The sequence below is a fragment of the Schistocerca nitens genome, chromosome 1 (assembly GCF_023898315.1).
Source record: "Schistocerca nitens isolate TAMUIC-IGC-003100 chromosome 1, iqSchNite1.1, whole genome shotgun sequence".
Taxonomy (NCBI): Eukaryota; Metazoa; Arthropoda; class Insecta; order Orthoptera; family Acrididae; genus Schistocerca; species Schistocerca nitens.
In genome coordinates, this window is record NC_064614.1 from 755271602 (window position 1) to 755295793 (window position 24192).

Consider the following 24192-nt stretch of genomic DNA (forward strand, 5'->3'; position numbering starts at 1 on the left):
TTTGCTACATCGCAATAGTCAGAGACAGTTATTCGTCAAATACTGTTTCGCCTTAAGTATTCTGTACGTCGCCTTCAACCTGAAAGTTGCAACCTGGATTCTTAATTCAGTCTCGCGTTACCCGGCAACGATAAGATTACAGCGTTGTGAAACGTTAAGAGGACTTCGGAACTACCACGAAATGACTGACTAATCCGTCAACTGACGTTTTACAACGAAGGAAGACTGGGATCACGCTGTTGTTTCGACGTCTGTGTTACGTAAATTTTTATCTTGAGACATAAAAACTTTTCAATTAGTATCTGATCGGCGACTCTATGAACTGCCACAGTTACGTAAGATTTCACTCTCACATTACAAGAAAGAAAAACCTCTGGTTTCCCGTATATCGTTAATCCGGGATGTTGTACTCAAAATTGTTCAAAATAAATTTTCTTCCACGTGCGTATCAGTGAATGAGTACTGGCCTAGATTCAAAAAGGTAAGGATAAAATAGGTTCCTATGCAACTGAAAAAACAGCATTAGTTTGAAATACAAAAAGAAACAAAAAAATTTAAAATAAAGACAGTTTTTCCTCCTTGGCACCATATGAGTAAAGTGGTCCATTCTTGGCTGGCATTTCTTGTGAGAATAGCCAGTGTAACAGGAAGGCTCCAACAGCGACGCAGGGCAAAAGCACCACGGGCGCAAAGATGCGAGCTGGTGGCAGTGCCATAGAGACATGCCACTTGCGCGAGTTTGCGCGAGTTCCACCAGCGCCACTGGCGGCGCTGAGGATGAAGATATCGACTTCGCCTCGGTCAGTTGCCGGCCGAGTACAATCCGCCAATGACCGGACGGCAACGGACAGAAGCCTACTCGGAAGACAGAAGAGCAGGTCTAGCCCACGTGGTTATAGATCAACGTGCAGGGCTGACTTATACAGGAACGTCGTTTAGTGACCTCTTAGAAGTGAACAGACAGTTGTAAATTGCATTTGCTATGTACTGTGAAGTTTATCTACGATTGAATGCACTTAAAAATTGATGGCCTTTTGTGTTATATTACAAGCAGTGTTGCATACTTAATCATTCAACAAGTCACGAAGATAAGAAAACCTTTCTAACTCATTTGTGTGAGTTTGTGACTAGTTTGTTGGAGTGTTGTAGAACCTTCGTTCTCCTATCTTTTCACTTGATCCTGGGGGATACTGCACCAGAAGCCATTTAACGAACTCACAAACTCGGCCTACCGTAACAACAGTGGCAACTCGGCCTCCACAAAACTGGCGACGGCGGTTTATAAAACACTACCCAGGAATGCCCAGTCGGGTTCACGTCAGCAGTTCCATTCGCTTCATTCCTGACTCGAGTCTCGTGCAGTAATGTATTCATCAGGTGCGAGCGTGCTAACCACCCGATAGGGCAGCGTTACGCTTCTGTCCCGAAGAATTGAGATTAGACTGGTTGACTATTAATTAATCAATTCGTCCATTCTCGGATATCATGTAACCAGGGCGTAAGTCGCATCAAATTCTTAAAGTAGAAAGATGAAATATTTATTTGTTAAACTTGCTCATCCTTTGTATCAGAATGAGACTTCACAGGAAAAACTTCGCATGTTCTCTGTAAACTACATTTCAATCGATAACGAAGCAAAGATGCTATACAGGGTGTTACAAAAAGGTACGGCCAAACTTTCAGGAAATATTCCTCACAAACAAATAAAGAAAAGATGTTGTGTGGACATGTGTCCGGACACGATTAATTTCCATGTTAGAGCTCATTTTAGTTTCGTCAGTATGTACTGTACTTCCTCGATTCACCGCCATGATTTCATACGGGATACTCTACCTGTGCTGCTAGAACATGTGCCTTTACAAGTACGACACAACATGTGGTTCATGCACGATGGAGCTCCTGCACATTTCAGTCGAAGTGTTCGTACGCTTCTCAACAACAGATTCGGTGACCGATGGATTGGTAGAGGCGGACCAATTCCATGGCCTCCACGCTCTCCTGACCTCAACCCTCTTGACTTTCATTTAAGGGGGCATTTGAAAGCTCTTGTCTACGCAACCCCGGTACCAAATGTAGAGACTCTTCGTGCTCGTATTGTGGACGGCTGTGATACAATACGCCATTCTCCAGGGCTGCATCAGCGCATCAGGGATTCCATGCGACGGAGGGTGGATGCATGTATCTTCGCTAACGGAGGACATTTTGAACATTTCCTGTAACCAAGTGTTTGACGTCACGCTGGTACGTTCTGTTGCTGTGTGTTTCCATTCCATGATGAGAAGTAATAAAATGAGCACTAACATGGAAAGTAAGCGTTTCCGGACACAAGTCCACATAACATATTTTCTTTCTTTGTGTGTGAGGAATGTTTTAGCAGAAGAACAATACAGGGTGGTCCACTGATCGTGACTGGGCCAAATATCTCACGAAATAAGCGTCACACGAAAAAACTACAAAGAACGAAACCTGTCTAGCTTGAAGGGGGAAACCAGATGGCGCTATGGTTGGTCCACTAGATGGCGCTGCCTTAGGTCAAACGGATATCAACTGCGTTTTTTAAAATAGGAACCCCGATTTTTTATTACATATTCGTGTAGTACGTAAAGAAATATGAATGTTTTAGTTGGATCACTGTTTTCGATTTGTGATATATGGCGCTGTAATAGTCACAAACATATGGCTCACAATTTTAGACGAACAGTTGGTAACAGGAAGGTTTTTTAAATTAAAATACAGAACGTAGGTACGTTTGAACATTTTATTTCGGTTGTTCCAATGTGATACCTGTACCTTTGTGAACTTATCATTTCTGAGATCGCACGCTGTTACAGCGTGATTACCTGTAAATACCACATTAATGCAATAAATGCTCAAAATTATGTCTGTCAACCTCAATGCATTTGTCAGTACGTGTAACGACATTCCTCTCAACAGGGAGTAGTTCCCCTTCCGTAATGTCCGCACATGCATTGACAATGCGTTGACGCATGTTGTCAGGCTTTGTCGTTGGATCACGATAGCAAATAACCTTCAACTTTCCACACAGAAAGAAATACGGGGACGACAGATCCGGTGGACATGCGGTCCATGGTGCTTCGACGACCAGTCCACCTGTCAAGAAATATGCTATTCAATATCGCTTGAACCGCACGCGATCTATGTGCCGGACATCCACCATGTTGGAAGTACGTCGCCATTCTGTCATGCAGTGAAACATCTTGTAGTAACATCGGTAGAACATTACGTAGGAAATCAGCATACATTGCACCATATAGACTGCCATCGATAAAATGGGGGCCAATTATCCTTACTCGCATAATGCCGCACCATACATTAACCCGCCAAGGTCACTGATGTTCCACTTGTCGCAGCCATCGTGGATTTTCCGTTGCCCAATAGTGCATATTATGCTGGTTTACGTTACCGCTGTTGGTGAATGACGCTTCGTCGCTAAATAGAAAGCGTGAAAAAAAATCTGTCATCGTCCCGTAATTTATCTTGTGCCCAGTGGCAGAACTGTACACGACGTTCAAAGTCGTCGCCATGCAATTCCTGGTGCACAGAAATATGGTACGGTTGCAATCGATGTTGATGTAGCATTCTTAACACCGACGTTTCCGAGATTCCCGATTCTCGTGCAGTTTGTCTGCTACTGATGTGCGAATTAGCCGCGACAGCAGCTAAAACACCTACTTGGGCATCATCATTTATTGCAAGTTCTGGGTGACGTTTCACATGTGGCTGAACGTTTCCTGTTTCCTTAAATAACGTAACTATCCGGCGAACGGTCCGGACACTTGGATGATGTCATCCAGGATACCGAGCAGCATACATAGCACACGCCCGTCGGGCATTTTGATCACAATAGCCATACATCAACACGATGTCGACCTTTTCCGCAATTGGTAAAGGGTCCATTCTAGCACGGGTAATGTATCACGAAGCAAATACCGTTCACACTGGCGGAATGTTACGTGATACCACGTGCTTATACGTTTGTGACTATTACAGCACCATCTACCAAAAAACGATAAAAGTGGTCCAACTAAAACATTCACATTTATTTACGTACTATACGTATATGTAATAAAAAATGGGGGTTCCTATTTAACAAACGCAGCTGATATCCGTTTGACTTAAGGCAGCGCCATATAGCGGGCCAACCATAGCGCCATCTGGTTTCCCCCTTCAAGCTAGACGAATTTCGTTCTTTGTAGTTTTTTCGTTTGATGTTTATTTCGTGAGATATTTAGCCCGGTCACTATCACCACCCTGTATATGTTGCGTTTCTTATTGAACACCCACTCCTGCTAAACGAGTGAACTGAATGTGTGGAACGAGCTTCGTTGTCGGCCACATCCATACCCTTTTCCGACAGTCATCGAGCGTCCTGCACTCTTCGGCGAAGAGAGTATGACGCCAACAAGCTAATTTCCATTACAGGTGTTCCCTCGTCCACCATCTTCGCGGCCGACGGTGCGCTGGGGCTCCGTTATCCCGTTTACACTCTACCAAACTGCTCTGTTAATAGAGGTTTACTTTTTACTCCGTTACGTAGATGGCTCTAAGTAGCTGTTTTTTGTGACCGAAATATTTCTAAGAAGAGGTTTCACGTCGAAGAAACAAAAATTATGCAACTTATGGAGGTGTTGCAAAGATTTTTCGACAAAGTTGTTTCCGAATATTACAAAACCGGGGGAATTATGCTGATTAAGTAAAAATTAAGTTTCACGTATTTTTTACGATCTTTAATTCGTGTTGACTTTATAACCATACTTTGAAGAAGCTAGACTTTCTCGGAGGTATTAAATAATAATTCGCACTTCCATATCTCACAGTATTAAAACCGTTCGTACCTTGCCAACGAGAAAACCAAATGAAATGAACATAGTCATTTAGGTGACAGGACGGGACTCGTACAAGGCAAAAAATTGGTTCCACGCTTCCTTACGTATTGGCTGTTTCTTTGCGTCACATTACTGAATTCTGGGATGGTTCCATCGTCAATTCTCGGGGTGATTTTCCCTATTCCTCGCCAGCTGACTTGTTACTTCAATGTGCCTGGAACGAAATAATCTCAATCACTATACGTTGCAAAAATATCGATCATCCGAAATGCAGGTGCATCTTGCGTGAAGACATCAACACAATGGACTAAGGAAGCCAGGTTCATTCCTTGTTTGCAGACTTTCGAAAAGATCTGTTCAATACAACATAGACATTTCCTAAATAAAAAACGTTCTAATGAGATATCCAACGGGTTCTGCGACTGGATCGCAATATTCCTGACAAGCAGGACGCAGAATGTTATCTTGGATAGAGACTGAAGTAATCTCTGGTGTGCTCTCTTACAGTGCAATACTACCACACGCTCAAGGTATATTAATTACATACGCCAGGCTTTGGATATATGATATATAGGAGTGGATAAAAATAGGGGAATAGCAGAAACACAACACCTTACCATGCCTAATACGGTGCAAGAAAACCGTTAGCATTCAAACTAGATTCCAGGTCCTGTACGATTTTCAGTGCAATCTTATACTAGTCTTCTTATAAAATAACGATGATACAGGTGGAAGCGACGATGCACTCATGTCTCCAGAGTAGTCTACAAAGGCTGAGAAATATTGAGATCTGGTATCGTTGATTGCCAGGGGAGATTCGGAATTTCATCCTCGTTCTCAGAAAACCAGTCCTGGACGATACGAGCTGTGTGAACGGGGGCCCTGTCACGTCGGACCACAGCATCACCATTGCGGAACAAATTTTCTCCCATGGGATGTACCTGACGAGCCTAAATGGTTATATAGTACTTGGTAGTATTTGCAACAATTTCACAGTAACTATGAGGCCACGATGTGGCTAAGCAAGTCAAAATCCGACCCCCGCCATGTTTCATTCTTGGGACGTAAACACGGCCAGAAGTTGGAAACGGTGTGAAACAAGACTCATCCGACCAAATGACCTTCCGTTGTTCCATAGGCCGGGTTTTACGCCTACGGCACCGTGTTTCCCTGTTACGGGCATTTGATTCCCTTACGAGCTGTTTTGGAATTCTAGAAAAACACAAAACACTTGACTATAATATTCCCTGGTCATTTGCCAGAAGATCGTCAAAATATGTGGATACATTACAGTAAACTGGAACTGCTAATATTTACATGTTAATACAATGTCAGAATCACACATAGTTATGCATTTTTAATAAATTTATCATATACAAAATACCTAATCTTAACTGTCGTGACCAAGTGCTTTCAAAACTGATACCTAACAGACATTTTCACTTAAGCTGGTCTAACAGTCTCTGTCAAGATATTCATCTAAAGAGCATAAGGAGATGCCTACCAACAGGTATTTCAAACTCCGTTTAAACTGTGCTTTATCTGAAACCAAGTTTTTAATGGTTGCTTGCAATTTATTTAAAACGTGTGTTCCTGAATATTGGACCCCTTTTTGGACCAAGGTAAGTGATTTTAGGTCTTCACGTAAACTGATTTTGTTCCCAGTATGGACATTACGAATTGGATATTGGTTGGAAATAGAGACATATTATTTGCAACAAATTTCATTAAGGAATAAACATACTGAGGAGCAGTGGTTAGAATAACCAGTTTCTTGAACAGATTTCCACGTGATGCACAGGGATTAGTGACCACAAAGTTGCTGTAGCTAGACTGAATACCATAACATCCAGTCCCACCAAAAATAAATGCAAAATACATCTATTCAAAAAACAGATAAAATACGCTTGACACATTCCTAAGAGAGGGTCTCCACTCCTTCCAATCTGACTGAAAGCGTAGACCAGATATGGCTGAGATTCAAAGATAGTGTTCTGACCTGTTTTGTGTACCATGATGGATCAGTAGATTCTCTTGTTAATTTAATTGGTATATACCTCTCAATTTCCGTTGATACTATTTCTTTGAAACTCACCCACATCTGGTCTAGACTTTCATAGTCGGATGGGAAGGAGTGAAGAGTGTCTCTTAGGAAGGTGTCAAGCGAATTTTTATTTCCTTTCTTAAATAGATGTAGTTTGCTTTTATTATTGTTAGTTTTGGATGTTATGGTTTCAGTCTAGCTACAACAGGCTTGCGGTCACTAATCACAGTATCTTTCATGATCTAGCTTATTTGGTCAGAATCATATGTTGTTAAGATGTCAAACACACTTCGAGGTGGCTCCTGGACTAGATGTTCAAACTAATTTCCTGAGAAGACATTCTGAACGATTTCGGACGACGTTTTATGCTTGCCACCGACTTTAAACTTTAATTCAATTGCGTTGCTGTGGAGTATCGTCTCAGTTGTTTGATTAGGTTCGTGATTTACTGTCAGAAAGGTCTCCATTTGTAATAGCTGACGGAAAGCCATCGAGTAAAACAGAAGTTCCCTGAGGAAGAGCTATAGACTCTCTGTTGTTCCTAATCTACACAAACGATTCTGGAAACAATCTGAGCAGCCCTCTTAGATTGTCCATAATGCTATTATTTACCGTCTTTTAACGTCATCAGATGATCTAAACGAATTCCAAATTATTTATACAAGGTATCTATAATGTGCAAATAGTGGCAATTGACTCTAAAAATGACAAGTGTACTAAAAGGAATCCATTAAATTTCAGTTACACGATAAATCACACAAATCTAAATGTTGTAAATTCAGTAATTGCTTAGGGATCACAATTACGAATAAATTAAATTGGAACGATCACATAGATAATGTTGTGGTGAAAGCAAACCAAAGACTGCGATGTATTGGCAAAACACATAGAAAATGTAATAGGTCTACTAAAAAGACTGCTTACATTAAGCTTGTAGATCTCTTTTGAGTACTGGTGTGCCGTATGGTATCCGCCTCAGATACGATTGACGGAGGACATCGCAAAAGTTCGAAGAAGGGCACCCGTTTTGTATTATACCGAAATAAGGGAAAGAGTGCCAAGGATATGATAAACGAATTGGTGATGGTCATTAAAACAAAGGCGATTTTCACTCCGGCAGGACCTTCTCATGAAATTTCAGTCACCAGATTTCTCCTCAGAGTGTGAAAATATTTCGTTGACGTCCATCTACATAGGGAGAAATCATCAAAATAATATAAGAGAAATCAGAGTTCGCGAGGAAAGATTTAAGTGTTCCTTTTTCCCACGCGCCGTTCGACAGTGGAACAGTAGAGAAATAGCTTGAAGGTTGTTCGATGAACTCTCTGCCAGATGCACTGTAGATGCAAATGTAAATAAACGACAGTATCACATCCAACCAACATCTAAATGAGATTTCTGGATGAGGAACCCGCAGTGTAGAGTTCCTTTATACAGTGCGTCCCAGACTTTTTGAGTCAAATTGAAACAGATGATAGTGGGTCCACAACTGCTTATATTGAGACAGGGAATGTATATTTATTTGCTATGGACACACACATTGTACACCGCATAATAACAACGGGTACTGGTTCAAAGTGATGACCGCCAGTCTCAATCCACGCACGGCAACGACGCATGATGTTCTCCTACGCTCTCTCAAAGATCCCTGGTGTCTGTTGTACTAAGAGACAGGCAGCTTGGACCGTAGAAATCAGTTCTTCATCCTTTTACTAGGGGGGCTTCAAACGCCTTGACGTAAACCCAGAGGAAAAAGTAGATAGGTGAGAGATCCTATGAGCGAGCTGGCCATTGGATAGGACCTTCCCTATCCAATCGAACGATGAGGGTACGTGTTTTTCAGGTGCTCGCGTACACTGACACCGAAGTGATTTGGTGCACCGTCGTTTTGAAACCACACCGTTTGGCAAACAAGGGATACAGTCTCCAAGAACTGTAGCAGCACGTCTCGTAGGAACACCTGGTAACGTGGACCAGTCAAAGTGGGAGACAGCCAATAAGGTAATGTTAGGTGATCTTGAAGACTGCCCGCCCATACGTAGACAGAGAATCGTTCCTGGTGGCCACCGATGTGCGTAGCGTGGTGATCGTCCTCACTCCAGACGTGGCTGCTGCACAGACGAATGAAGCCTCATCCGTGAACAAACTGTACCAAGTTTGACAATATAGCACTGCGGTGGATAACGTATTGACAGAATTGAAAGCGGAGCTTAAAATCCGTTGGTCTCAATGCTTGCACGCGTTCTTTGTGACAGGGGTGTAAAATCTTTACCACCAGTAATTTCCATACTGTATTTTTCGAAGAGTGCGTTCTACGGGCAAGTTGAAGGGTGCTTATTGCTCAGTGGTCGGCCACACGATCCAACACCATCTCCTCAAAGTCTGGTGTTCGGACATTTCTTTGGTGGGAACCTTGGCGTGAATCTCAATGGCATGAACGACCCCGTCTCCTGTAAGTTGGTATCCACGTAGATAAACTTCTTCCAGTTAGAATTACACCTCTTGGGAAGAGTTCTCTGTACGTCTGTGCTGCTTCACGTGCACTACATTCTGCCACAGCGTAGGTTAAATGCATGACTTCCAACTCTCGCAACGAGTAACGTTCCATCTTTGACTATGCGGCAAGCACTGTACACAATAACGCACCTCACCATGGCTACATCACAAGGTATCTGATGCAATGGACAACTGACTCCAGGGATAATGGTGTGCGTGCGGCACAAGTTAATGCGCCGGTACGATGAATTCCGTCGTCACATGACACACGTGCTGCGGGGTACGTTTTGTGTAGTATATATGTTTGGTGGTCAGGGATGTACGCTATTTATCATCCAGTGTACAACAGACACTCTAAGCGAGAGTGCGGCAAAACTGCATGCGCCGTTGCAATACATGTATGGAGGCTGGTGGTCGTCGCTTCGGAGAGATACTACGAGCTACGTTGTTGTTATTCGGTGTATTGTTGTTATTCGGTGTACGCTGTTTATGTCCATAACACAATAAATAGGCATTTCCGGCCATTGGTTCCCTATCACTTGTTTCAGTTTGACCCAAAAGGTTTGAGACACTCTGTTTAGAGAACGCAGACGGAGTTATTCATATGTACTTTGTAAGGCTGTGCTGACATTTGTTGCCTGTCGTCTTGATGGTGTTGCAATTTAATGCTCAGCACTATACTATACGATAAAGTAAATAATCTTATAATCAACCGTTCAAAGAGCTAAATTAGACACTTATTCCGTGTCGCCTTTCGCCCAAATGGCTGCAGTTAATGGTCGTGGCGTGGGCATGTGATATACCGAAAGCATTGAGGAGATATCCTCATCCATGACCGCTCTAACGCTGGGCCCACAACTCAGAGATGGTTAGACTTGGATCCAAGACGCGCACGTTTCGCTCGATAGTGTCAGGTGTGCTGACTACGTTTGAAGTCAGGTGAACTTCGAATCGCACGGGCACTCCCCTGCTTGAAGAGGGTTCGTCATGTAATTATGAATCAATTCGGAAAAGATGGGGAAGTACATTGTCTCATTGAATGTTGTAGTGGCTCAGCATTGCTCATCAAGTTCGGATATCTATGAAACCAGTTACCCATATTGGTGCCTTGTCTCATATATGCACGAGAGGTACTTGGTGTCATTACCGCGAGAGGCCTGAAGATGACGTGATTGAAACGCCGAAAAATTAACGCGACAGGCCTGAAGATGACGTAATTGAAACGTCGAAACCGATGGCCTAATAAAATAATGTCAAAGTAACGGCTGTTGGTACAGTATTATTACATTTCATCGACCAGCCGCTGTCCCGCGCTCCGAGCCCAAGATGGAGTTACATTTTTTTCTGTTTCATCCAGTCAATGGGCCAAACTTCTGTGGTGACTCAGAAGCCGGAAGGTACTGTGCGCCATTGTGACGATTTGAAACAGGCAGTCAACGCTTCTTCCCCCATGAACCATGGACCTTGCCGTTGGTGGGGAGGCTTGCGTGCCTCAGCGATACAGATGGCCGTACCGTAGGTGCAACCACAACGGAGGGTTATCTGTTGAGAGGCCAGACAAACATGTGGTTCCTGAAGAGGGGCAGCAGCCTTTTCAGTAGTTGCAGGGGCAACAGTCTGGATGATTGACTGATCTGGCCTTGTAACATTAACCAAAACGGCCTTGCTGTGCTGGTACTGCGAACGGCTGAAAGCAAGGGGAAACTACAGCCGTGATTTTTTCCCGAGGACATGCAGCTTTACTGTATGATTAAATGATGATGGCGTCCTCTTGGGTAAAATATTCTGGAGCTAAAATAGTCCCCCATTCTGGTCACCGGGCGGGGACTACTCATGAGGACGTCGTTATCAGGAGAAAGAAAACTGGCGTTCTGCGGATCGGAGCGTGGAATGTCAGATCCCTTAATCGGGCAGGTAGGTTAGAAAATTTAAAAAGGGAAATGGATAGGTTAAAGTTAGATATAGTGGGAATTAGTGAAGTTCGGTGGCAGGAGGAACAAGACTTTTGGTCAGGTGATTACAGGGTTATAAATACAAATTCAAATAGGGGTAATGCAGGAGTAGGTTTAATAATGAATAAAAAAATAGGAGTGCGGGTTAGCTACTACAAACAACATAGTGAACGCATTATTGTGGCCAAGATAGACACAAAGCCCATGCCTACTACAGTAGTACAAGTTTATATACCAACTAGCTCTGCAGATGATGAAGAAATAGATGAAATGTATGACGAGATAAAAGAAATTATTCAGGTAGTGAAGGGAGACGAAAATTTAATAGTCATGGGTGACTGGAATTCGTCAGTAGGAAAAGGGAGAGAAGGAAACATAGTAGGTGAATATGGATTGGGGGGAAGATATGAAAGAGGAAGCCGCCTTGTAGAATTTTGCACAGAGCATAACTTAATCATAGCTAACACTTGGTTCAAGAATCATCAAAGAAGGTTGTGTACCTGGAAGAATCCTGGAGATACTAAAAGGTATCAGATAGATTATATAATGGTAAGACAGAGATTTAGGAACCAGGTTTTAAATTGTAAGACATTTCCAGGGGCAGATGTGGATTCTGACCACAATCTATTGTTTATGAACTGCAGATTGAAACTGAAGAAACTGCAAAAAGGTGGGAATTTAAGGAGATGGGACCTGGATAAACTGAAAGAACCAGTGGTTGTAGAGAGTTTCAGGGAGAGCATAAGGGAACAATTGACAGGAATGGGGGAAAGAAATACAGTCGAAGACGAATGGGTAGCTCTGAGGGATGAAGTAGTGGAGGCAGCAGAGGATCAAGTAGGTAAAAAGAAGAGGGCTAGTAGAAATCGCTGGGTATCAGAAGAAATATTGAATTTAATTGATGAAAGGAGAAAATATAAAAATGCACTAAATGAGGCAGGCAAAAAGGAATACAAACGTCTCAAAAATGAGATCGACAGGAAGTGCACAATGGCCAATCAGGCATGGCTAGAGGACAAATGTAAGGACGTAGAGGCTTATCTCACTAGGGGTAAGATAGATACAGCCTACAGGAAAATTAAAGAGACCTTTGGAGAAAAAGAGAGCCTCTTGTATCAATATCAAGAGCTCAGATGGAAACCCAGTTCTAAGCAAAGAGGGGAAAGCAAAAAGGTGGAAGGAGTATATAGAGGGTCTAAACAAGGGTGATGTACTTGAGGACAATATTATGGAAATGGAAGAGGATGTAGATGAAGATGAAATGGGAGATAAGATACTGCGTGAAGAGTTTGACAGAGCACTGAAAGACCTGAGTCGAAACAAGGCCCCGGGAGTAGACAACATTCCATTAGAACTACTGATGGCCTTGGGAGAGCCAGTCATGACAAAACTCTACCATCTGGTGAGCAAGATGTATGAGATAGGCGAAATACCCACAGACTTCAAGAAGAATATAATAATTCCAATCCCAAAGAAAGCAGGTGTTGACAGATGTGAAAATTACCGAACTATCAGTTTAATAAGTCACAGCTGCAAAATACTAACGCGAATTCTTTACAGACGAATGGAAAAACTGGTAGAAGCGGACCTCGGGGAAGATCAGTTTGGATTCCGTAGAAATGTTGGAACACGTGAGGCAATACTAACCTTACGACTTATCTTAGAAGAAAGATTAAGAAAAGGCAAACGTACGTTTCTAGCATTTGTAGACTTAGAGAAAGCTTTTGACAACGTTAACTGGAATACTCTCTTTCAAATTCTGAAGGTGGCAGGGGTAAAATACAGGGAGCGAAAGGCTATTTACAATTTGTACAGAAACCAGATGGCAGTTATAAGAGTCGAGGGGCATGAAAGGGAAGCAGTGGTTGGGAAAGGAGTGAGACAGGGTTGTAGCCTCTCCCCGATGTTATTCAATCTGTATATTGAGCAAGCAGTAAAGGAAACAAAAGAAAAATTCGGAGTAGGTATTAAAATTCATGGAGAAGAAGTAAAAACTTTGAGGTTCGCCGATGACATTGTAATTCTGTCAGAGACAGCAAAGGACTTGGAAGAACAGTTGAACGGTATGGACAGTGTCTTGAAAGGAGGATATAAGACGAACATCAACAAAAGCAAAACGAGGATAATGGAATGTAATCGAATTAAGTCGGGTGATGCTGAGGGTATTAGATTAGGAAATGAGACTCTTAAAGTAGTAAAGGAGTTTTGCTATTTGGGGAGTAAAATAACTGATGAGGGTCGAAGTAGAGAGGATATAAAATGTAGACTGGCAATGGCAAGGAAATCGTTTCTGAAGAAGAGAAATTTGTTAACATCGAGTATAGATTTAAGTGTCAGGAAGTCGTTTCTGAAAGTATTTGTATGGAGTGTAGCCATGTATGGAAGTGAAACATGGACGATAACCAGTTTGGACAAGAAGAGAATAGAAGCTTTCGAAATGTGGTGCTACAGAAGAATGCTGAAGATAAGGTGGGTAGATCACGTAACTAATGAGGAGGTATTGAATAGGATTGGGGAGAAGAGAAGTTTGTGGCACAACTTGACTAGAAGAAGGGATCGGTTGGTAGGACATGTTTTGAGGCATCAAGGGATCACAAATTTAGCATTGGAGGGCAGCGTGGAGGGTAAAAATCGTAGAGGGAGACCAAGAGATCAATACACTAAGCAGATTCAGAAGGATGTAGGTTGCAGTAGGTACTGGGAGATGAAGAAGCTTGCACAGGATAGAGTAGCATGGAGAGCTGCATCAAACCAGTCTCAGGACTGAAGACCACAACAACAACAACAACAGTCAACGCTTCGCGTGTCATCGACTCGTATCCAATTCTGCTTCTGGAGGCGTTGCTGGCGAAATTGTCAGAGAGCAGTATTTTTCTCTCATCGACTTGCAGTTGCCGTTGGATACCACGTCTCAGCATTTATTAGTAATCAACACCACCTTTGGACTTTACTACTTTAATTGTTTACCGTTTGGAATTTCGTCAGCTGCAGGAATTTATCAAAGATTTTTACAAGAGTATTTGATTATTTCAACTACTTGAATGACACCTGGGTCGCAGAGTCCATGCGAGAGAACCATTTCGATATCTGCAAGCGATTTTCCAACTCCTTCTGGAGAATAGCCTTCGTTGCAAATAGTACACTTGTTGTTTGTTCAAAGGATGCATTTTTAGGACGTGTGCTTAGCAAAGATGGTCTCTTCCCTGTGGATAAGGAATCATCAACTTCTCAGTCCCCAAGAACCTGAAGGATCTTTGGCCCTATTTGTGCAAGATTTCTTATTATTCTAAGTTTATTCCAAAGGCCACGCACATCTGCCATCCTCTTAACCAGCTTCACAAAAATATGTCAGATTTGTATGTTCTGTGGACAGTCAGTGGACTTTCATTCTCTCAAGCAGTGTTTGTGCTGTGCACCCTCCTTTTATGCTGGGTAAGCTATTAAACTGGGCTTGTGATGCGCCCCAATATGGCACTGCTGCATCAGAACCCAGTTGGCATCAAACAACCCGTTACTTTCACATCGACGTAAAGTATCTATTTACAAGTGGAAACGAAGAAGCTACCTATCATTTCTAGCATTAAAAATTCTATTTTTATGCTGAAAAGTACATTCTCATCATCCATCACAAGCCATAGGTGTTAATATTCGGCCCTCATGCCGGGCTACCAGGCAGAACTGTCTACCGATTGCAGAGACGGGTCTCTTTCTAAGTAATTATCACTACGACACTCGTTACCAGTCTGCTGCACAGAGCGCTAATGGAGATGTCGCAGTTGGTAGTGGAACCTGATCCAGAGTTCGATCTGCAGGAGGTTCTGATTTTCACATCGGACTATAACTTGCGACAGACATCGCTGGTTTTTCCTTCGATGGTGCAGGAAGTCCAGTCGCCACACCCTCCAACCCACTCTCTGGAAAATCATCTCAGCAGCCAGATGGAATGGCCTGAGAGCAAGAGCACTCCTTTGTGAGCGAATTTGGCAGGACGTATATTCGTCTTGCTACGAGGTTATCTCATTGTTCTTTAGGACATTCTCATGGTAGCTACTGCGGAACAATGCTTTCGAGTGGCCGTCCGTCTGGAAGCTGCATGTGCTGCACTAGGGTATGCCCCGTATGAAGACTTTGGAATGGTGACACGTCTACTGACTGGTGATCAATGCAATGCTGCGTCAGTTTTTCCTCTTGGCTCGTCGATTTCTCAGGCCCTTTTTCGTGAATAATGTGGTTGTTGGTTGTGGATGGATTGTCCAACTTCCAGTATATCGCTAAAATATCCTCCATGACGTGGACAGCACTTCTGCTATAGAGAGCTCCCCTGGACCCTCATTCCAATAACGGTTGACAATTTCTGTTGCGGAAGTGTGAAGGAATTTGTTTCCCAGCGGTATCTATCATCTGACAACTGCGACACGTTAGCCGGGTTCTAATTCAGAGCTTCATGTAAACTTTGAAGGTCCAAAAGATGAAGTCCTTGTCTGTCTCGTCCCACGATGTTGCGCTGTCAAGCTTTCTAGCCATGTATAGGGTGACGCTGATTAATAGGTGCAGTCCATGTATGCACGGTTTTGTTATATCCCAAGTGACATACCCCAGAACGATGTAGCTCACCGCCTTCTCCTCGTGGGCCTGCCACTTGCGACCAGTCTTTCGGCCGGCACCAGGAATGGCTTCCGAGTGTCGTGTTGGGTCACAAAGTTCGCCATTTGTTTGTGGGGGATCTCGGTCGGTAACAGTTGGCCCATCATTCCAATCAGTTGGGTCTATAACCCGTTGGCCCCGAAAGCCACCATCTCTTCACCAGCTGGGCGATGAGGTCAGTCACTGCATTGCCAGCCCTAACGTGGCCTGTCCCGTCCTCGCTTCACCTGCGGATTGGACTCTGGCGGCGATCGCTCTTGCAACCCGCGATGTAGAGCCCATGAACTTGGAACCTACCTCTTCCTTTTCCCACTCATCCATGTGATGAGTCCGCACCCACGCCGATGCGAGAGGACCAGCGGTTAGCCACCCTCTGCAACCCTCTGTCATCATCTAATTGGGCGATAGACCTGCTGCCGGTAAATCTTGCACCCTATCCGGTTCCGCGACGGACATCGCAGCAAAAGCTGACCGTTTTCGGTCCTATGTGGCTTTTTCTTCCGTCCTCGTATCTCCATCTTGATATGGTCAGCCAACACATTGACCAGCCTTCTTGCTCTTGGTAGGCCCTTCCTTCTGGAGAAATACATTCTGTCTTCATTGTTAGTTGGGGCACCCTGTCATTTGCTATCATCACCACGTATAACGAACGGATTCTCTGAGATTTAATAAATTGTACCCTATATTTCCTTGCACGAAGGGACTTGAAAAAGTGAGTTACACATTACTAATGGCAGGACAAGTAACTTTTGTTGAATGCTGTACTACACATGAAAGTGACAAAAAAATATTACACTGTTTTCAACATACTCACCAAGACTCTGTGAAGAGCGGTCGGGACGTTCTATCAATCATTCAGTTCCTCGACGATAATGAGGACGTTCACACATCGCTTCTTGAAAGGCTCCGTGGCCGAGGAGCGGTCCTCGGCCACGGAGCCTTTCAAGAAGCGATGAACGTCCTTATTATTACAGGTGCGAGGTCTGGACTTATCGATCAGCATCACCCACTTCTATGCGAACTTGGTCGAATTGTTGGCACCATTTCAGTACGATTGGACGTGACACTGTGTTTTGTCCGTATAAAACCAGAATTCCACGGTGAACCTCTGTGTGATTTAGACCTTTTGTCAACAAGAATCGCACTGTCCTACTTACTTCAGCCTTGAAGTACATTTCCAGTTGCCGCTCCATTTCGCTCCCACACTATGATGCACCTGCTATCCGTACAGCAGCAGAACATGGAACATGAACTCTTCTGACAATGCATCACTCTAGTTGCGCAATGGTCTTAGCGTACGACTACATGTGCAACTCGCTTTCTGAAGTCCCTTGGTATAAGTTGTTGTTTTTCGTGGTTCTATCTTACTCTCCTACGCTCTGCCTCTGTCATAGGTTCGCAAATTCTTTACACTTTTTTTTCAGATGCACTTAGATTGTTTATACCTGCGTATGTCATCGTCCACATTTCTGATCCGCTTGTAACAACTGATCGTACAAAGGAATAATATGTGTTTAATTTTGTTGTTTTTGTTTTCTTAAATATCTGTAACCCTGCCTAACACGCCCTATTTCCTGCTTGTATACTTTCTCTAACGTATCGCATGTGAAGAGGACGCCTGGATAATGGAAGCAGCTGACAACTTTAAAATACTTACAGTATGTTCTGTTCTTATATCCTTAGAAATGAACGCTACCATTAAGTCCACTGTTTTCTCCTTCTACTTCCCTTATTTTGTGCATTTCTTTGAGGGTGTTTACATATCTTGCCACAGTTGCAATACCATCTGTATATGCACATATCCCCAGATATATGGCAGGAAATAGGTACTTAATATTTCGATATCGAGTTAATGGCTCTGAGCACTATGGGACTCAACTGCTGTGGTCATTAGTCCCCTAGAACTTAGAACTACTTAAACCTAACTAACCTAAGGACATCACACACATCCATGCCCGAGGCAGGATTCGAACCTGCGACCGTAGCAGTCGCACGGTTCCGGACTGCGCGCCTAGAACCGCGAGACCACCGCGGCCGGCTCGATATCGAGTATGCGTCCACTGCCGAAAGGAATAATTCTCAAACCAGGTGTATTCCGGCAGTCACCGTGCTGCTATTACGTAGGCAACCGTTTATGCAGATGAACTGCAGTTCCCTTGTGTAGTACCTGCTTCATGCTGACCACGAATCAGGCAGTCTGAAATATTAGGAAGGAACACATTCACAAAAAAAAAAATAGTATCCTTAGAATTACACGTAAGACAAAGCAACGAAGGTGGAAAAACATAATCGGAGAAAGCAAGTGACAATACGGAAAGAACATGAAAGTATACAATACAAATATAAAATGACAGAGGAACTGAAGATCTAAGGTGGCCAGTCAGGTCAACACATCAAGAAATGAAATTTAAATATCCCTACAGTTCTGAGCACGCTCTACACTTTCTACTTTTTTCCTAGTGCAACTCGTATTTAAAAACACCATTCCTGGAACACATGGCTTGCAATACACATTCCCTACGTCCGTCATACAAGATTATGAAAGCCCTCCTACGTGCCCACAATCAGGTTGCGCATTTCCAGTTTCCCGAAAAACACTGATAATTACACCTGGTCGAGGGGTAATAAACGAGATACGATAGGATATCTCGACTGAAGTTGGATGCGGCAGAGAATCCTGGCAGAGATATGAATCAGGCGGTTGCACTTGGGCCGATATCGTTGCTACACACGGCGAATGACTAGACTGGCGCAACACACGCCCACCACCTGACCTTAAGGCGAGTGTCCACTAGCAAGTAGACTTCAGCAAGTCGCTTGCAACTTCCGTCAACTTTCAGAAGTAACAGTTTCTTGCATCCTGCTGCAAGTACTCGTAATTGCCGAAGTTGTCATTTGCTGGAAGTTTCTCTCAAACTTACAGCAAACTTTGTCTGTTCAGTATCAGTACAAAAAACTCTGAACAGAGAATGGCAAAAAGACAGATGGGCAAAGTTACTTGTTCGTGGACACACGCTTACAGTGTCCTAATACGAAGATGGGAAGATGACCACAGTTAACGTCCCGTCAGTGTCGAGGTCGTTAGAGGCAGAACGCATAGTCGGATAGCGGAAAGATGGAGAAGGAAACTGGCCGCGTCCTTTTAAAAGTAACCGTCCCAACATTGACATTAATAGATTTACGGGAAAAGTGAAATGTGTAAATCTGGACAGTCGGACGGAGTTTTGAACCCATTGGTTACAAATGCGAGTCCACAGTGCAAAAAACTGCGCCACCTTGCTCGGTGCTTCCTAACGCCCACAGTAAAAGAGTCAACATAATGTCCGAAAACTAACTATGAAAGAATCACTCCATCTGGCATAGAAATTATATGAGACAGGAGCAATCACCTCAGACTTCAAGAAGAAAGTAATAATGTCAGTCTGGAACCGCGCGACTGCTACGGTCGCAGGTTCGAATCCTGCCTCGGGCATGGATGTGTGTGATGTCCTTAGGTTAGCTTTAAGTAGTTCTAAGTTATAGGGGACTGATAACCTCAGACTTTAAGTCCCATAGTGCTCAGAGCCATTTGAACCATTGAAGATAAGTTTGGATTCCGGAGAAATGTAAGAATATCGGAGTAATACTGACCCCACGACTCATAAGACTGACTGAAAAAAGCAAAATTACATTTATATCATTCACAGAATTACAGAATCCTTTTCACAATGTTGCCTGGAATGAGTATGTAAAATTGTGAAGGTATCAGGGCAAAATACAGGCAGGGAAAGATTATTCACAGCTTGTAGAAAAACCAGACAGCAGTTATAATAGGCGAAGGACATGAAAAGGTAGCGGCACGATTCAAAAAATATCGTTCTTGTGCAACACAACTACCTCTTTATTTCCATGAAGTGATGAGGAATATAGACAGGGGTCTCAAATTAATGCCATATTTCTAGCTTTTCAGAAGGATTTTGATACCGTTCCTCACAATCGGCTTCTAATCAAATTGCGTACCTGTGGAGTATTGTCTCAGTCGTTTGACCGGATTCGTGATTTCCTGTCAGAATGGTCACAGTTCGTAGTAACTGACGGATTCTCATTGAGTAAAACAGAAATCACGTCTGGCGTTGTCCAAGGAAGTGTTATAGGCCCTCTGTTGTCCCTAATGTATACAACGTGTATCCAAAGGTAAGATCAATCCCCGAGGAGATGAAGGACAACCTGCTTTGAACAAAAATGTTAATACAATTTTTTTATATGTGTCATAGTTTTTGAGTTAGATACATAATTCCAGAACGGGGAGTTCCTCTTTCCTTTGAATGCCAGTCTCTATTAATATATTTTTCATGTTATTCATTTTATTTTGTTCATCCAGTTCGTTTAATAATTACATTAATAGTTGACAAAGTCCTTGCTTTCTCTTAGTCCTATTAAAAAAGATGCTCGAAATATCCTCCTCTCACACAAATACAAGCTCCATCACGCTTTTAATGAATATCAACAGAATATATGTAAGTTATCAACTGAAAAATAATTAAGAATGTAATTTTATTTAGTTCTCTTGTACGCCTTACAATCTCTGCCTGGAAACTTATTTGCAGATTTTCGTTTGCCTTTCCTGTTCGTGCCTTATATGAAAATCTTAATAAAGACAATATAGTGAACATTATTTCGATTTATTTGCTGTACATGTAATCCAAAAATTGAAAATAATAAGTAGGAAAAAGCTTCCGCATCGGAACTCGACACCCATAACCTCAGAGTACTGTTCTGTATTCTTTCCACTGCGCCAACCGCTGGCTGGAAACTACACTGACATACAATGAGATGATGAAAGTCATTGGATAGCGGAATGAACATATACATATGGCGGTAGTATCGCGTGCACCAGGTATAAAAGGGCAGTGCATTGCCGGAGATGTCATTCACGCACACCTCTACGCGTGCGTTGACGCATCTTGTCGTGTTCCTGTACCTGTTGGTTGTGCAGTGCTTTCTTCAGGAATAAAACACTGCACACCTAGGGACCGTTAGTGAGGGATTTTGCGAGTCATGGCCCCCTTCGCGTGGGACAAGCCTGCGCTCGCAGAGGCCAAGGCTAGCTTTCCTTCCTCTATGTGCAAATCTCTTCTCCTTTGTTGGCACTATGTCTGACACGCGTAAGGCGCCCCGCTCGTCCGAGGCTTCGAAGAAGAAGCAAGAACTCGACGCCAAGAGAGACACAGACTTGCATCACACTGGCAATGCAACGTCCAACCAAGCCGAGCAAGATCCAAATGAAAGCTTGAAGCTTCTTACCGACTTGATGCCAACGACTATTATGTGTTCTACGCCAACAGAAGAACTTCCTGGACCTGCCCCAGAGGAAAAAAACGGACGAGACAACCACGAACTCGTCAGCTAGCGAAAACCGACACAAGAAGTCCCGCCCCATCGCCGATGAGGAGGGATTCATTCCAGCCACTCGGACGGCTCCTGCCCGAAAGATTACGAGTGCTGCTCCTATATCAACAATTTCGCGGCTATGGACGCCGAACCAACCGAACAAAGTGACACCTTGGCTACCACGGCCCAGACTTCTACAAAAGCACAGAAACCTCCTCCCATCATCATTGAATTCAAGGAGGCGTATGAGATACTATTGCAAACTATTAAGGGCCTTCTTTGCAACCCTTTTCAATTCAGAACAGCTTGTAAAGACCTCTATAATCTTCAAACCGCAAATACTACGGATTTTATGAAAGTCACAGAAGAAATCTCAAAAAGGCAATGGGGATTTTATACCTATTCGCCTGACAAGCCCATCAAAAAAGTCATTCGAGGGTTTCCCTTCAGTTTCTCGTGTGATGATCTGAGGGAAGAACTGGAAGCCATCGGAATTGTCCCCAAGTCAATTGCCAGAGTGCAATTGCCTAGAACTCATAAAGACAACCCCCCTCTTTATGGTAGTGCTCACCAACACACCAGATAACCGAAAATTACTGATAATGAAGATCATAGCCAATCGGAATTGTCCCCAAGTCAATTGCCAGAGTGCAATTGCCTAGAACTCATAAAGACACCCCCCTCTTTATGGTAGTGCTCACCAACACACCAGATAACCGAAAATTACTGATAATGAAGATCATAGCCAACACAGACGTCACATTTGAGAAACCTCGGGGCAAACGTGGCCCCACCATCTGCTATCGATGCCAAGCCATTGGCCATGTAGCCAGACACTGTGCAATGCCCTTCAAGTGTGTGAAGTGCGGCCAAGAACACACTTCCAAAGACTGCCCTAAGGACAAAGACACTCCTCCCACATGTGTCCGTTGCAACAAAGCTCATCCTGCTAGCTACCTTGGCTGTGAAGTCATTAAAGCCTATAGGACTAGACAAAAGGCAACCACTCACCAGGGTCTCACTTATGCTGCTATTGCAGCTGCCAGGAGAAATACAAATGTAGCAACAACCAACACCAATAACGCTTCATCCTCTAAGGCCAACGCCTCCACTGCAGGCATACAGAGAATCAACCTACACCACCATAGGCGTACTCAGTTTACTCCCCATCGCCCAGCTCCACCTCCTCCAACCATTGCTGAACCTCAGCAGCACGTAATCAGTGCCGGACCGCCAACAACTCAGGCACAACACAACACTTCCCGCCAAGAGTTTAATCTGACCTCAGCCATGCAAGTCATGATGCCCTTCAGGCTATCATGGCTACTATTCCGCAACAGATTTCTGCTGCAGTTCAAGTTGCCCTACAGGCCATTCCAAAGCCTACCTCCACCACCCAATATGGCAGCTAGATTTGGGCCAATTGTGTGCACATGGAACGCCAACGGAATTCGCAATCAAGTAGGAGAGTTCCGTCAATTCCTGTAAGATGAAAGAATCGGCTTGTGCCTGGTCACCGAGACACACTTGAAACTCGACATCCAAGTACGAGTCACCAACTACAGCTGTTTCCGGACGGACTGTTGGTGGAGGAACAGCAGTATATGTAAGAAACTCCTTGATGCATCACCAACTGCCACTTCCAGCATTAGCCACAGTAGAAGCCACATCAGTTGCAGTCCAGACATCAAGAGGCCGTATACAATTCATTGCAGTGTACAGGCCCCCCCCCCCGTGGCCATCTAGAAGAAGCAGACTTTGAGGTGCCACTGTCACAACAAGGAAATCTTTTTCTTGCTGGTGACCTTAATGCCAAAAATACCAACTGGAATAGCCGCATCACTAACATCAGCGGACGTCGTCTCCTGCGAGTTGCTGAAAGAAACCACGCCATCATTGTGGGACCATACGACCCCACTTGCTTTCCGAATAGAGGCCAGAGTGACGTGCTGCATATAGCCATCATTAAGGGATTTCCCAATGGTGTTACTGCCACTACCAGAAGATCCCCTACATCTGACCACAAACCTGTCATTTTTGATGTCGACCTCGTCGGCATCAATAAACCGCCTAGATACTATCTTGATATTCGAGGAATCAGCTGGGAAATGTATCGTCAACTGCTTGAAAGAGACCTCCTGGATACACCAGACCCAGGGACAGCAGGAGCAGAGGCCACTCTATTATACCTAACATCTAAAGCACTAGATGCTGCAACAGAAGCTACACCTCCGAGGCGGCCTATACCACCAAAAACTCACCAACTGCCTCCACCTATCATATCAGCCATCAGGGAAAAAAACCGAGCATTCAGAGAATGGCAGGCAACGCACAATCCAGCCATAAAGCCTCTAGTAAATAGACTACAACGAGAAATTAAGGCAGAAGTAGAAAAACACAGGAATCAAGTCTGGGCAGATAAGGTTGCACTGCTACAATTACAAGACCAATCGGCCTGGAAGATGACGAAGTCTCTACTAAGAAGCGGACAGAAGTTACCCCCACTACATGTGGGCAACCATACAATCAGCGAACCAGATGCCAAAGCAAATGCTTTGGCAGATGTATTCGCAAAAAACTTCACACCGATGAATGACCCTGCCGACGCTGACCACATTGGCCTAGTCAAAGAGAGACTTCCAAGATTCCTCGCCAGTCGAGCCGAAGAAGACCATATTCAACCGATCACGGCAGCAGAAGTTACAAAACAGCTCGAAGAATTAAACGGAAAGAAGGCTGGAGGACCAGACTTTCTAACTAATGAGCTGTTGAAGCAATTACCACCTACTGCAGTGCCAATAATAGCGGCCGCGTTCAAAGAGATCCTGGCAACTGGCGA